The sequence below is a fragment of the Gouania willdenowi genome, chromosome 21 (genome assembly GCF_900634775.1).
Source record: "Gouania willdenowi chromosome 21, fGouWil2.1, whole genome shotgun sequence".
Taxonomy (NCBI): Eukaryota; Metazoa; Chordata; class Actinopteri; order Blenniiformes; family Gobiesocidae; genus Gouania; species Gouania willdenowi.
Window position 1 is genome coordinate 31,153,061 of NC_041064.1, and position 13,551 is coordinate 31,166,611.

A 13,551-nucleotide genomic window follows, 5' to 3' on the forward strand; every position below is an offset into this window, starting at 1 on the left:
GGAATGCTAGAAAAAACGTGATCAATAGAAACAGTAGAAATGCAGGCCGATAAACCTGATATAAGTTTTTTTGCTGATATCGGACTAATATCAAATATCAATATCGGATCAGGACACCCTCAGTTTTAACACATGGACAGGGAAACCCTTGGGATTGAACCTCCAACCTTTTTATCCAAATATGATCTTTATTCAGTTCAATTCAACGTTATTTATATAGCGCATATTACAAAAATAGTCATCTTGAAGCGCTACCAAAATATAAAACTAGAAAAAAATATAGATACCAGTTAAACCAATACACCAGACTCAAACTACTACTTTTGTGACAGCTCTTCTATTTTCACAGCATCACACCAGAGAACAATTACCTCAGCGGTTTTGAGCACATTGTTTTACTCCATCAGCAGAAACTGTCCTCTGTTGTTATTGTTCCCTTACCTCAAAGCTCAGATAGTGGGCGTGTAGGTGTGTCAGCTAAACTAAGGTGTTCTGCACCTTAATACTGGACCAAAGTTACTTTGTCCTTGTCTTTTCCACATTGACAACATTCATTCTTTGTTCTTGTAAAATATACTGCAAGCTTTAGTCTTTCCTAAACCTTTGCACAACCAAACATACAGTAACTATATGCAGTAATAAGAAATAGAAAAAAGTCACAATTAAGGAATCATAATGCAATTTCAGGTACATAAACCTGGTATTTCAGCAAAAACCTCTAATATGAATGTTCCATACTAAGCTGTTTCTGCAGCAGTACATGGAGGTTAGGGGAGAAAGGTGAGCTGAATTATGGATGATTTTCCAAAGCTTAACAGTATTTTTTAAAAGTAAGCAGCAAGAAATCACCGAGAAACAACTGCAAGTCATCCAAGTCTGTAAATAAAAAAGTTGACATGAAAAGTAAGTAATTTTAAAACTTTTAAGAACATTTTTGTTTATTTCTATTAGTGCACCTTCAGCAGGTTATATATAAATCAGCAAAAAATGGGACGTGTAGATATCATGCAGTGGGTGTTTTTCATGCTCTCATTACTTGAGTTTTGCCCATGAACAGTGTTGGTTGTTTAGTGTCAGTGAGCTCATGGTGGATCAACAGAAATGTCTATTTTAGAAACATTTCCCTGGATTTACACTCAGGTTTGCAGCATCTCTTGTTTACAGACCGAGCAGTTCATGTGTGATGAGAGATTGTTTGGACATTCTTGCACATCACTGACAGTCAACCAAGAGCTGATGTGTACAATTTACTTCCACTCTCCCTTTCTACAGGATATTGAACTAAGATTTTATATTGAGATTTCCCTCTTGAAGGTTTGACTCCAAAGATGGAAACAGGGTGATAATATGTTTTGCAGCCACAATACATTTAAAGGTCCAACGTCATGCTATTTGTCACCATCTCCATTTGTTCTAAGAACCCCAAAAACATAGTATTTGAGGTTTATTTTCTCAAACTTGCCTGTTTTCCAGAGTTTTATCCTCCGAAAAGTCACTTTTTGAGCAACTCCACACAAACAGGCTGATTTGTGGCCTACTTATGCACATTCATGAGTGGGCGTGTCTATAGACGGGACACCGACTTCCTCCTCCCCGCACGGTGACGTAAGGCCAGAGATCGGCCCGTCCTCCTCCCACCCACTCCGTAGCCAAGCTCATGCTGCTTTATAAACACGGTACATACATAGACTGTAGAAAATACATACAATCACACTACGCGACGGACGCTATAATGCTCACCTTCGTGGGCGTGACTGTTTAGATGTCAATCACGGCAGAGAGCTTCCTGGAGGCGCGGCTTCTCCACCTCAGTGCCACGTCAAATTCGTCATCAAAGTGGGAACGCGTCATCAAATTGGAGCGAGGTGTTTGGGCTCACCCTGCAGTAAGAAAGGAGCAAATCACCCTCCAACGATTGAGGGAATCACTGAAAAAAACACTTTGGACATGTGTGTGAAGCCCTATTAGCACTTTTATCATGTTTAAAGCACAGAAAAGTTGATTTAGCATAACATGTGCCCTTTAAGTTTCACTTATATAATGTCATGGGCTAAAGACATCAAGGTTCTCACCAGGGATCCTTCGCAGCATAGGGGGATCATGTGGCGTGCAAGCAAGCGCCACTAGCGCTAGTGGTTTAGGGGTCCAGAGGCTTTCCTCCCCCAGAAACTCTCTGAGGGCCAAAGCTAAAGCTGTTTTTTTTTTTGTTGTTGTGTTTTTTTTTTTCATTTTTATCTTTGTTACTGCCTTTACTTTAAAGCCAAAAGCTATTTGTTGAATTGGTGAAAGGTCATGATGAATGTAGTTGAGAGTAACTCATACTTGGTATATTTCCTCCACTAATAAGGACTCATAGACACTGGAATAAAATGTCATTTCTTATCTATACAAAGAGTGATTCGAGAACGCGCTTTTCAAATTTCAATGAGGTATATATGTGGGACGCCCAGTTATATTGGGACTGTTATAAAACTCATTCATTTCATATCTTTCTATTGGTTTATTGAGTTGATTGTTTTTGTTTAGATTATGAAGCACACTGTTTATAATGGACAGTGATTATGGGCTACAAACCAGAGGATGCACACAGTAGAGCTTTAATCAGGCCAAAAGAGAGTCCCAGAACACGGCCTGAACCTGTCTGACCCAAATGAAGCCGATGTCTCTTTAAGCCCAAACATGTTTTAACACGACACGTGCGCGCATGTAGAATGATCCGTTGTGAGTTGTAAACATGACGGGCAGCTTCATGTGTCGCTACATGCTATGTCCGGTTGAAGCACACTATTTATATTGGACAGTGATTATGGGTTACAAAGGGGATGATAAACACAGGCTGCAGGGGTCCTCGGGGTCCTCAGGTGAAGACAGGAGCATCCGAACAAATTGCCTGTATTAAATAGACAATACGGCTGATGTACAGTATGTGTTTCTCGGCTGCGCAGATTAAAAAGAGTTAAATTAACCCATGCACGCCTGGAAGTCCGTGTGCAACAAATATTAAGACGGTACCAATTAAAAAGAAAAAAACAACAGAAACAGTGTAGGGGGCAACATCACACCGTAGGGAGCCCTTCCCTGGACATGTAGTGGTGAAGCAGCTTCTACTTTTGCAATGAAGCCCCATTGAGTTTGCTTTGTTTACAATAATAAACAGGATGAAAAATGAACATAATGTGTGAGATTCTTCCTCACCAGATGGAACCAAAGTATTTGTCAGACGAAGGAAAAACACGAAGTGAAGCAGAGGAGGAAGAAAGTGATTCACGACCGCCATATGTACAAGAAGTGGTGCATCTATCCATCTATCAATGACTTTATCAACAATCCCATTATCAGTCACCAAAGCCTTTATCTAATTTAACCTCCATATGTATGGAAATTAGTGATTTAAACACATCCAGGAAGTTTAAAAGTAAACTAAAGCAAGATTGTTGGAGTTGATGTGGTTATTTTCTGTGCGCAGCAGAGGCAGAGAATGTGTTCATTCGATTTGATTGATTTCTATAGATCCGCCTTCAAGCACCTTCCAATTATTTGAACATATTTTTCATAATGGTGTTTTGTCACCAATGCCCTTTTTAACACTCATCACTGTGATCTATGCTCTCTTGTTCTCTTTACATCACTCCACATTGGACGAAACATTTTACTGGTATAAATTAATGTCTCGGTGGCCAAACCTCCTCCATATCTATGTTCACTACGTACCATCTCTATCAGTAAATTCAGTCCACGCTCTACTAAAATATTCACACTCTATCCCCAAAGCCCACCCCTCCTCCTGCTGTCAATCTTTCTAATTTACTGCCCTTCATCACAGAAAAAAGGTAAAAAAACAAGAAAAAAGAAATGGGAAAGTTTTACTTCACCCTCTATTTTTAAAGATAAGGCAAAGGAAATACTTTCTAGCCAGTTTACTTGTTTTTGACATCCTTGCTCATAAACTATTTTTGCTCTTATCCATGTATAAGTTGTTGTCTTTTATGAAAATACATGTCTTTGTAATTTTATTTATTTGCTCTGTATTTTCTTGGGGTGTGCATTGCCACGAATCTGATGATACGATTCACGATTTGCATGTTAGGATACAATATATCCTAATACTAAACAATACGCTATACATCGCGATATCAATAATTACAAATTTCACCTTTACAAGTAGAAAATGGTATGAAATACAATTTATTTCATTTTGTGGCTAGAACACTTACCTGGGAACTAACTGTAATTAAAGTACCAATGTCCAAAACACGTGGTATGATTATTAAACTATTATTCAAAAAAGTTTAACAACAGATTCTGATTCTGTTAAGTTCTTAAATTCTCAAAAAGTGACCACATACATCTAGAAAAGTGTCCAGTATGCTTTATGAAAATAAAGTGCAATCAACTTTCAGCTAAAATGCATTGAGGAGGGAGATAGTTTAACAAGGTCTGATGTGGTTCACTGACACTTAGTGACCGGGCGTTTACGTGCTATGCAATTAAATGTTTTTTTCCTTTAAAAAACATGATTAAAAAGAATCGATTTGGACATTTTTAGGATCGATACAATAACTGCACGGTTAAATATTGCAATATATTACACCCTTAGTATTTAGCCTTTGTTATTATATTCTATTGCTCTATTACATATCGTCTGCCACTTGGCCAGGTCGCCATTGCCTATTAGAATCGGTTTTCAATGATTAACCACCTGTTTAAACAAATGAGAGGGTAAAAAATTCTGTAGCGTAAAATCTGACATTTCTGTCCATTTCATCACATTCAACAACCCATTTTATGGGGAGAAAATATAGTGATAGTCACTCAAAACATACAGCTGAAGCTATTATAATTCCATTCCAACTTTTAAAACATACCAAAAGGGTATTATTAACAAGAGTTAATTCAGTTAATCCCTATCAGGCATTACTGGCATGATTTTGTAAAGACTAGTACACCAGTAGTGACAAAAAATTCTAGAAAGACAAGAAGGAATCTGGTTTGGAGAAAATTCCCAATGAAAATTGAAGGCTTTATTTATGCCTTTTCTGTTTTGAGATAAAGAAAAACCTCTGAAATCTGGTTGTCTTAAAAGTAAAAAAAAAAAAAAAAAAAAAAAACTATTTATATACAGTAAATATAGTGAGCAAAAAAAAACCTTTATTGTTTTACCATAGTTGTATATTTATACTTAAATGCATATACCTGTTATTGCAAACATCTCACTAATTCAATAGTGACCCCCAATAGTAACATCATCATTGGTTGGTGACAAAACTACAAAACACCAGTAATTGTTAAGCTTTAAATATTCAGCTTAGATAGGGCTTCAGTGTTTTCTCATTATAAACCCTTTTTTTCTCTAAACTGTACAAATTGTTAGTGGACTTTTCATATTTTAAAGAAGATCACAGAAAACCTCAACAGGTTCTGAACCGGCCCCTTTTGTTGATTCCACACTAGAAGCTATAAAATAAACAAGTTATGCAATATTAGGAATTAAAAGGTGAAGCACTAGTGTGTTCTCTGCTAATAGTCCTCTTGTTCTAGTTCTAACACTTTCTCCAAAGGCTACAATGTGGGTGGGCTTTTATGATGTATTATTAAAATGTTTCAATGACCCTTTCCCCCATTCTTTTTGTTCTCTAATTTCTAACCTTGCTGACCTCGACATTTACTAAGTTAAGGACTTGTTTGGAGTATATTGACAGTACATATGTTCAATGTATCTCCACAATAAACACAGTACAATGGATCCACTTCCACCGTGTCCCAGATTCACAGAACACGACTTCTGATCTCCAAGAACTTTATTAAACTGTTTTGTTGCAAAAGAGCAGACGTCACTGTTGCATGCAAATGCTTTCAGTTCACCTTAAAGGACTCCAAGCCATTTATTGCTTGTGATATTGAGCAGCTTAGTGCTTCGACCCCGTTGCCTTGTGCATCTTAAACAGTGACGAGGAGGAGACTTGTTCCCAGTGGAGAAACAGAAAATAATTGACTCAGTATTTATCAGGTCAGTGATTACACCTCTTCTGGCAAGGTCATCGCATTTTCAAAAAATGAGACCTTAAAGGAATACTCAACCCAAATTATGAAGACAGCTCAACTAAAAAGACTGTTGTATAACCTTTCCTAGTAGAAATGAGAGGCAATTTAGAAGAACATTTTAAACACACACTTGTGGAGGACGACATGTTTGACAGTTTTTGACGTAATGATCACTTAAGATAAGTGAGTTATACATTTGCAATGCTGTGCAGACCAGCATGTTCAATTTCTGATTTCTCCTTCCGTGTTAAGTGCAGCGTCCAAATATGTCCACAGTAATGTTCCTGCTCTCATGAGCAATAACTGGATGAAAACCTATTTAAGCACTAAAATATTGGATTGAAATGCTATTTCACCATCGAGCTGAACAAGACCCGACAACCCAGTAATGCCACAATAACTATTAAATCATTTGAATTGTGTTCTTGTGTATTGAGCCTCGTTGTTTTTGTGCATATCTGTGTTTTTATTTGTAGTTCATAGGCTATATTTTACATAGTACAGCTCTACTATTGCTCATAAATTCTCTAGAAGCACATTATTTATTTTAACATGAACCTTTGACAACTTCCTGCTGCTTTAGAACAAAAAAATTGGGCAAAAATAAATAAATAAATAAAAAAATAAAAAATTAAATTGTATGAAAAAAGCGTGTCTATGTGCGCCCCTCGATATATGCATGAACTTTAGAGTGACTCACTGCATAATTTTCAATCTCTCTGCCAGCCTAGTGATGAAAGCAACACATGATGTGATAGGCACCAGCTCTCTGCACGATATACAGTATTCGCCTATTCTTCCTCTTGGTCAGATCATCAGAAGACATTGTCTGAAATGTTTAGTCGTTCAGGCCAAAGGTCTCTAACTCTCAACCTTGCAAAATAAGAATTTAGGAAGGGAACTGTGACCTATTTAGGGAGACTGATGAGTCAGGGCCAGGTACGCCCGTTAGCAACCAAAATACAGGCCGTGGTTGAGTTCCCTGTTCCACCTTTGTTGCACCTTTGAGTGCCATTTCAAGGCACTTTATTATTTTTTTTCATGCGCTGCCGTGTCATGAGATGTATCTTGTTGGGAGAGTATGGAGGCTATGTTAAATAATTGTTAATGTTTTGTAATGGTGTTTTACTATGTTGATTTCGTTTGATTAACACTTGCCAGCAGAAACTGAACAGAAAAATATGAAATTGTCATTGGTGGTCTCGATTTGCAACGTGCCTACCCAACCCTAGTGGTCACGGCACGTCACTGCTTTTGAGCATATTGTAATTTAAAGTGTTCTGTGGTTGTTTCTATACAAGTCTTACATTTATACGTACTGCAGCTTTAATCAGTGACTGCACGTCACTGGTGTAAGTCTTACAACACAGAAAAAAATTTATCCGTTTCAAATTTTTGGAGTTCGTGACATCACAAGCAAAGAAGATACCCACCCCTCTGCTGGGATCTCCACCCCCAGTACCAGTTCCATTGCCTCGTATCGCTGATCTGATGTGTTTGTGACACAATCGACACAGAGGTTGAACAAAAAAAATGATTATCACCTTAAATGAACGCACTACTCATGTACTGAGAAGAGCAGAGGAGGAGGAGAAAGAGAGTGTACGAAGCTGGGTGACAGGAGAGAGAGAGAGAGAGAGAGAGAGAGAGAGAGAGAGCTAATCACTTCTCCCAACACTTATCATTAACAGCGCCACTTTCACAGTGTAAATGATCAATTCTTAGAATTACTAACAGATGATTTCACTCAGAATGTAAGCTTATTCAAGAAGTTTGTCCCAGTTTGTTGCAGTTTCAGCCATGTCAGTGTAGCGGGAGTGGTAGAGAGGCTGCTGCTGACTCGGCTCTACACGGTACACACACGACGGGGCAGGGAAGGGGTTAGGTTTATGCAAGTAGTATTAAACCTCTTCTGTTGCTTAATTCATGTTCTGTATTGACGAAACACCAGCACAGATATGTCATTTAGACCACAGGGAACTGTATTGAAAGGTGAACATTTTTCATAATATGTCCCCTATACAGTAAGTGTTTGTGTTCTTACCTGTCTTATGTGAACCTAAGCCTGTAGAAACTACTCGCTTTGTAAATAAATCACTACCTACATATAGGATCATGTCAGTGAGTATCTGCTTGAGACCAGGAAAGGTTGGCTTTTCATGTTACGTTCCAGTAAAGATGGGGGGGAAACAATTTGTTATTTGATACTTTTTGAGGTTGAACGGACATAGCAACAAACATTACATTACTACAGCTAAAAAATGTTTATTGGGTTTTCCTTTTTAAGTAAAATTTTACCACAGATTGGATTTAAATACACTGTTTAGTAAAACACTATAGTTGTGTCGCTCATTAGGCCTTTATCGTTTATTATTATTGTACGTTTGTGCAATAACAAGTGCTAAAAAATGAAGAAGTGCAATCTCTCGTATGATTAACTGATTGATTGGTTAAATAACTGATAAATTAAGCATTTGCTAAAATAATAGTTTACTGCAGCCCTAAAGTATATGAAAACTTTGTGAGAAAAGTGGTGCAGAAGTCGAGGGATTTAAATTGGAGTGCCATGCAAATTAGTGGATCATGATTATCTAATTATCATTGTGCAGATACAAAGTAGGAACAGATGCTTTACAAACTCTAATGGGCCACATCATATTGTTTTGACAGAAGGAAGTAACTCATTTTAGAGAAAATGAGCAGTAAACACATACACAATTAACGCAAATAGGCTTTTAGCAGGTAGACCTTATAAGCGGATTGTGCAATATCACCAGGAAATGTAACCGTTTATTATATTGATTACGGGATAGGCGTATATAAGCTTTTGGCTTCAGCCTATTCCCTTTTTGAGCTACTGTAACAGAATAATGTGAATGTGAATGTTGTAGGAATGTAAAATGTAAATTGCTCAAAAATAAATAAAAATCAAATCAAATCAAGACCTAAAGAGTCAGCACACACTACATGTTTTATGATAAAAGAAGGGTTTTTAGCTCTGCTGTACCAGTCGATCAGTGGCATTAGTTAAGAAAAGTTAGGTTAAAAGTTGTGCTCATAATTTTCATGATGATTACTTAGACCAGTGGTTCTCAACCTTTTCAGCCCACAACCCCTAAAATAAAGGTGCCAGAGACCGGGGACCCCCACTGTAGCTGAAGGTGGTTGAACACAGACATGAACATTGAAGAACAGTCATGTGGAGACAGGGTTTTTTGACAGATTTTTGGGGTCCATCCATAAAGTCAGTAAATGATGGTCCATTGTTCTCTAAATCTGTGATAACCACATTTATTTATTTATCTGAAAAATAGCCACTGTTATTCAGGAAGTGTATTATTATTTGTGCCATAGCATATAGTCACTTTAAAGATGCAAGTCCTTGTTTTAATCAGAAATAAAATGGGTTAAAAGTGGCTGAAAATGGTGGAAAAGGTGGTGAAATGGGATTTTAAAAGCCAAAATGGACAAAAAAAGTGATAAAAATGGTTCAAAGTGTCAATATGAGAACAATTAGTAGGAACAATTAGTTTAAACTGGCAAATAATGGGCACGTAAAATCGTGAATGTGGTTAAATTGGCAATACTATAAGCATGAAATATGGTGAAAAGAGGTTAAAAGTGAAAATATTGGGTCAACATATGTGACATTAGGTGGAAAAGTGGTGGAAAAGGTTTATAAGTGCCGTTAATAGGTTGAAAGTGGAAAACTTTGCAGAAAAGGCATTGAAATTTGAATGAGAAGTAGCAGAAATAGAAGAAATATAGCAGAAGAAATATGGCAAGAAAAAGTGATGAAAATAGGTTCAATGATGGCAAGTTTGGTGTAGTTGCAGAAAAAGGGTAAAAATAAGCAGAAATTGGCTCAAATTATTCAAAACATAGTCTAAGGTTAAGAACCCATTAGACAACAGTAAGACATTTTACCAATATCACAGTCACTCCCACTATCCATTTTCAATGTACTGTATGTAATTCGTGTTCGATCAATTTAAGACAATATCGCATACCCATTTAACACCATCAGTTACATTTCACATAAAGCTAGAAAATACAGTAAATATCAAGCAATGTTGATTTTTGACAATTCCATTGCTGAAAAATTATAGATATTTAAATGAAAACCATTATTTTTAACAAAAAGTAAAGTACCCGTGTCATGGTTATTTGACAATGTTGATTGATGATTTGAGTTTCCAATGATTTGATTAGATCGTTGCTACACCAATCGATATATCGATCTAGATGAATCATTACATCCCAAGCTATTATTTCAGAAAGGATAAACTCCATCTAATTATTCAATCGATATCAGTTTCCACAACATCGTTCTGTTGTCTTCCTAAGTTTTGCATATTTATCCATGTTTGAAAGGGATAAGGAAAATATTTTAATCTACAAACATTTCTTTCTGTTCTATTTACTCCTTTAGCACCTCTCGGAATAAACTGATAGTTGGCTTTTTAGGCTCCAGATTATAGATTATACACTTAATTTAACTAGAAGAGATATTCTAAGGCACTGTGCAGTGCTCAGAGTTTTAAACCTTCCCTTTTCAAGAAAAAAATTAAATAAAAAAAATTTAAATTAATGCATGAAATTTGAAAGACAGCATTAGGACTAGTGATAGTAAGCCTGGACTGAAAGCTGTCCAGTGCCATGGCTGAACAGCGTTGGATGATATGAGTCAGGATGCTTTCAGGATAATGCATTCCTGCAACTACAGCCTGAACAATGAGTGACTATTAGATCACATTATGTCTGTGAAATACGTCAAACCCATAAAGTCATTTGGCTTAATGGCATTTGATGAAAATACATGCTGGACATCAGGGTTTCACATCCAGACTATCATCTCTGATCACATCATGTGCATCCTTTTATAGATCTAATTAACATTGCATGTAACTCTGGAAATCTGTTTGATCAGGCTTGAGCTCTCTTTGACATGGAAATAATTTAAAACCATACATATGGTTAAGGTCAGCTTATCTGGAAATGAATGGCCATGCATCCCCCACAGGCCGAGCACATTGCTCTAATCAGGTGTCACAAAAAAATTGTTGTGGTCCTCCAAATAATGCAGATTTGGTGTTTTTAACTGGTGACCAAAGATCTCAGAGCATTTGAATCAGACCATAAGCAAAATAGTGAACCTGGTGCTGAGTGTACAATAATTAAGTGTTTTATTTCATTAATATTGTATTATATTTTGATTGCTTGATTTTTTTTTTAACCCTGTCTGCATTTTCCTCATTTGGCCCCATGTGCTGGCTGTTTATTTTAAGATTTGAAAATTTCATATACCGCAATACTGGTGAGTGTTGCTTACTCACAACATTGGGAAAGTGGAGCGGCAGAAGGTAGAGCTGTCTGAGAAGGTAAAAAATGTGACAAACCTTCGTTTAAACTTATAAAAGTAACGGTAACACTTTACCTGAAGTTAACGCTGTAATTACACTGTCATTATTATGTCATGGCACCTGTCATTAGCATGAATAAGGTGTCATGAAGGGTCGTTTGTTACCCTAACCCTTCATTACCTTAAACCCTAACCACAAATCCTAACCTTAACCCTAAACCTAACCCCACTAGATCCCTCCAACTAAACCAAAAAATGCCAACATAGCTCCAAAGGTGTCATAATATAGTGAACAACACTTAATGACAGATAATGACAATAATAATGATAATATCTGCCTTATGTATAAAACTTCAAATAAAGTGATAAAATGTGAAATCCCAGTAGAAGAGAAAAACGTGTTTTCCAGCCTGGCAAATACACGCAGAACTACTTTGATTCCCTACCCTGTTTCTGTGGGGTTGGAAGTCTCTCAGAGAGGGTTTTTGGGCCAAACATTTTTTTGGACTTTGGCTATATTTTTAGAATATAAAATCTGTCTTTAATAACACTTTTTAAAATGTTTAAAATAGGGGGTACTTGAGAGAGAGAGAGAGAGAGAGAGAAGAAAGGAAAATTAACAAGTGAATGCATTAACAATATGGGGTTATATTGCTTATTTTTAGTTCAAATGATAATACTAAATATTAGCAGCAATTGACAAAATGACAACAAAAACACCAAATAAGAGAAAATATATACTGAATAATAAAAAGAACAGACAACCAACAACAAAATATGCGAAATAACACCAAAAACACACACTTAGAGTTAAAATGATACCAACCACACACAAAAACAAAATACACAAAATTACACTAGAAACATACAAATTGACACAAAAAAACACATAAAGTGATGAAACAAGGATCATTCTCCTGGTCCCGCATCAGGAGGGAGATGACCTTCAATGATAAAAACTATTGAAAATAATATTTTCATGAAACACTAAATAGTTTCTTTCCACTTATTTATCAAATGAAATTCTTTAAAATGTGTGTTATAACTCATTCATTATAATCTGTAGTTTTATTTTCCACAGTATTCTGAGCAAAATGTGGTAATTGGACATAAGGGGGTACTTAGATTCAGAAATGAGTGAAAGGCGGTGCATGAGTCAAAAAAAAATGTATAACCACTGGTATATACTACATTTGTTCTTGCTTGTTTATGGGTTCTGTGGAAATAAATGTGGTTAGTTTAAAAGCAGTTCTTTACTTATTTGTTCAAAGATACACAAATCCTGTTTTTGGTGTAGGCCCTATGTCTATTTTGGAGTTGTAGCCCCCCTGGAGAAAAATGCACCAGCCGCCACTGGATACCAGCGATGTGTGCGAGTGTGCATGTGCACAACCATCTAATGGCTTAACAAAAAAGCTGAACATCTGATAATTGGTGCAGTGACAAAAACATCAAAGCACATTTATTACTCTGATGTTTTCCAAGAATTTGTGAAAGGTTGGCTTTAAAAATAAAAAGTAATCCTACTAGGAAAAACAAAAACAAAAACGCACGTTTAAAGAAGGTAAACAGCACCGCATCGTTCATGTCTGCTTTTATCACACAGGAAAGAAAGCCTGATGCCAACAGCTGAATAAAGTATCAGAGCTGTATTTGGGATCGCTAGCATACGCCACCTGCTGCCATTCACTCCCACAGTCGCAGTAATACTTTCAACTGAAAACAAGAAGCATGTGCATTACCAGAATCCTGGCAGAGAAAGAGACGACTGGGACCTAAACTCTGGTGCACGCAGCTGTGCGAAAGGCGGAAAAGGGTTCTTACCTTCCAGAGGGAGAGTTGATGTTCAGGTGCTGTTGCTCACTCATGGAAGGGCTGAAGGCTACTAATTAAAGCTGCATCTTCTGTGGGCAGACACAGAAAGGAGAAATGAACTAGGAATGAAGCTTTGGTCAAGGTGTGATCATGCAAGTGATTTAATCAGGCCAGGAGAAAAACAGTATCGTGATTTATTCGTCAATGTGGTAATTACTGGTTTCCTCAGGGTAGAAAAAAACTCATTGTATGATAATGTGTTACATTTGTCCTACTACACAAAAAAATGCCTAAAAGGCAACAAATAAATGTTTTACCTGTAGATTATTTCA

General features: G+C 36.8%; 1 protein-coding gene across 4 annotated transcripts in view; it reads right to left on the reverse strand.

The window, feature by feature from the left end:
- LOC114455628 (PTB domain-containing engulfment adapter protein 1) overlaps window positions 1–13,551 on the reverse strand; it is a 178,402-nt gene that overhangs the window by 100,961 nt on the left and 63,890 nt on the right. For all 4 annotated transcript variants that reach the window (XM_028436979.1, XM_028436980.1, XM_028436973.1 and 1 more), the window contains exon 2: window positions 13,229–13,308. The gene's annotated coding sequence lies outside the window, so the exon portion shown is untranslated. The remainder of the gene's footprint in view (window positions 1–13,228; window positions 13,309–13,551) is intronic.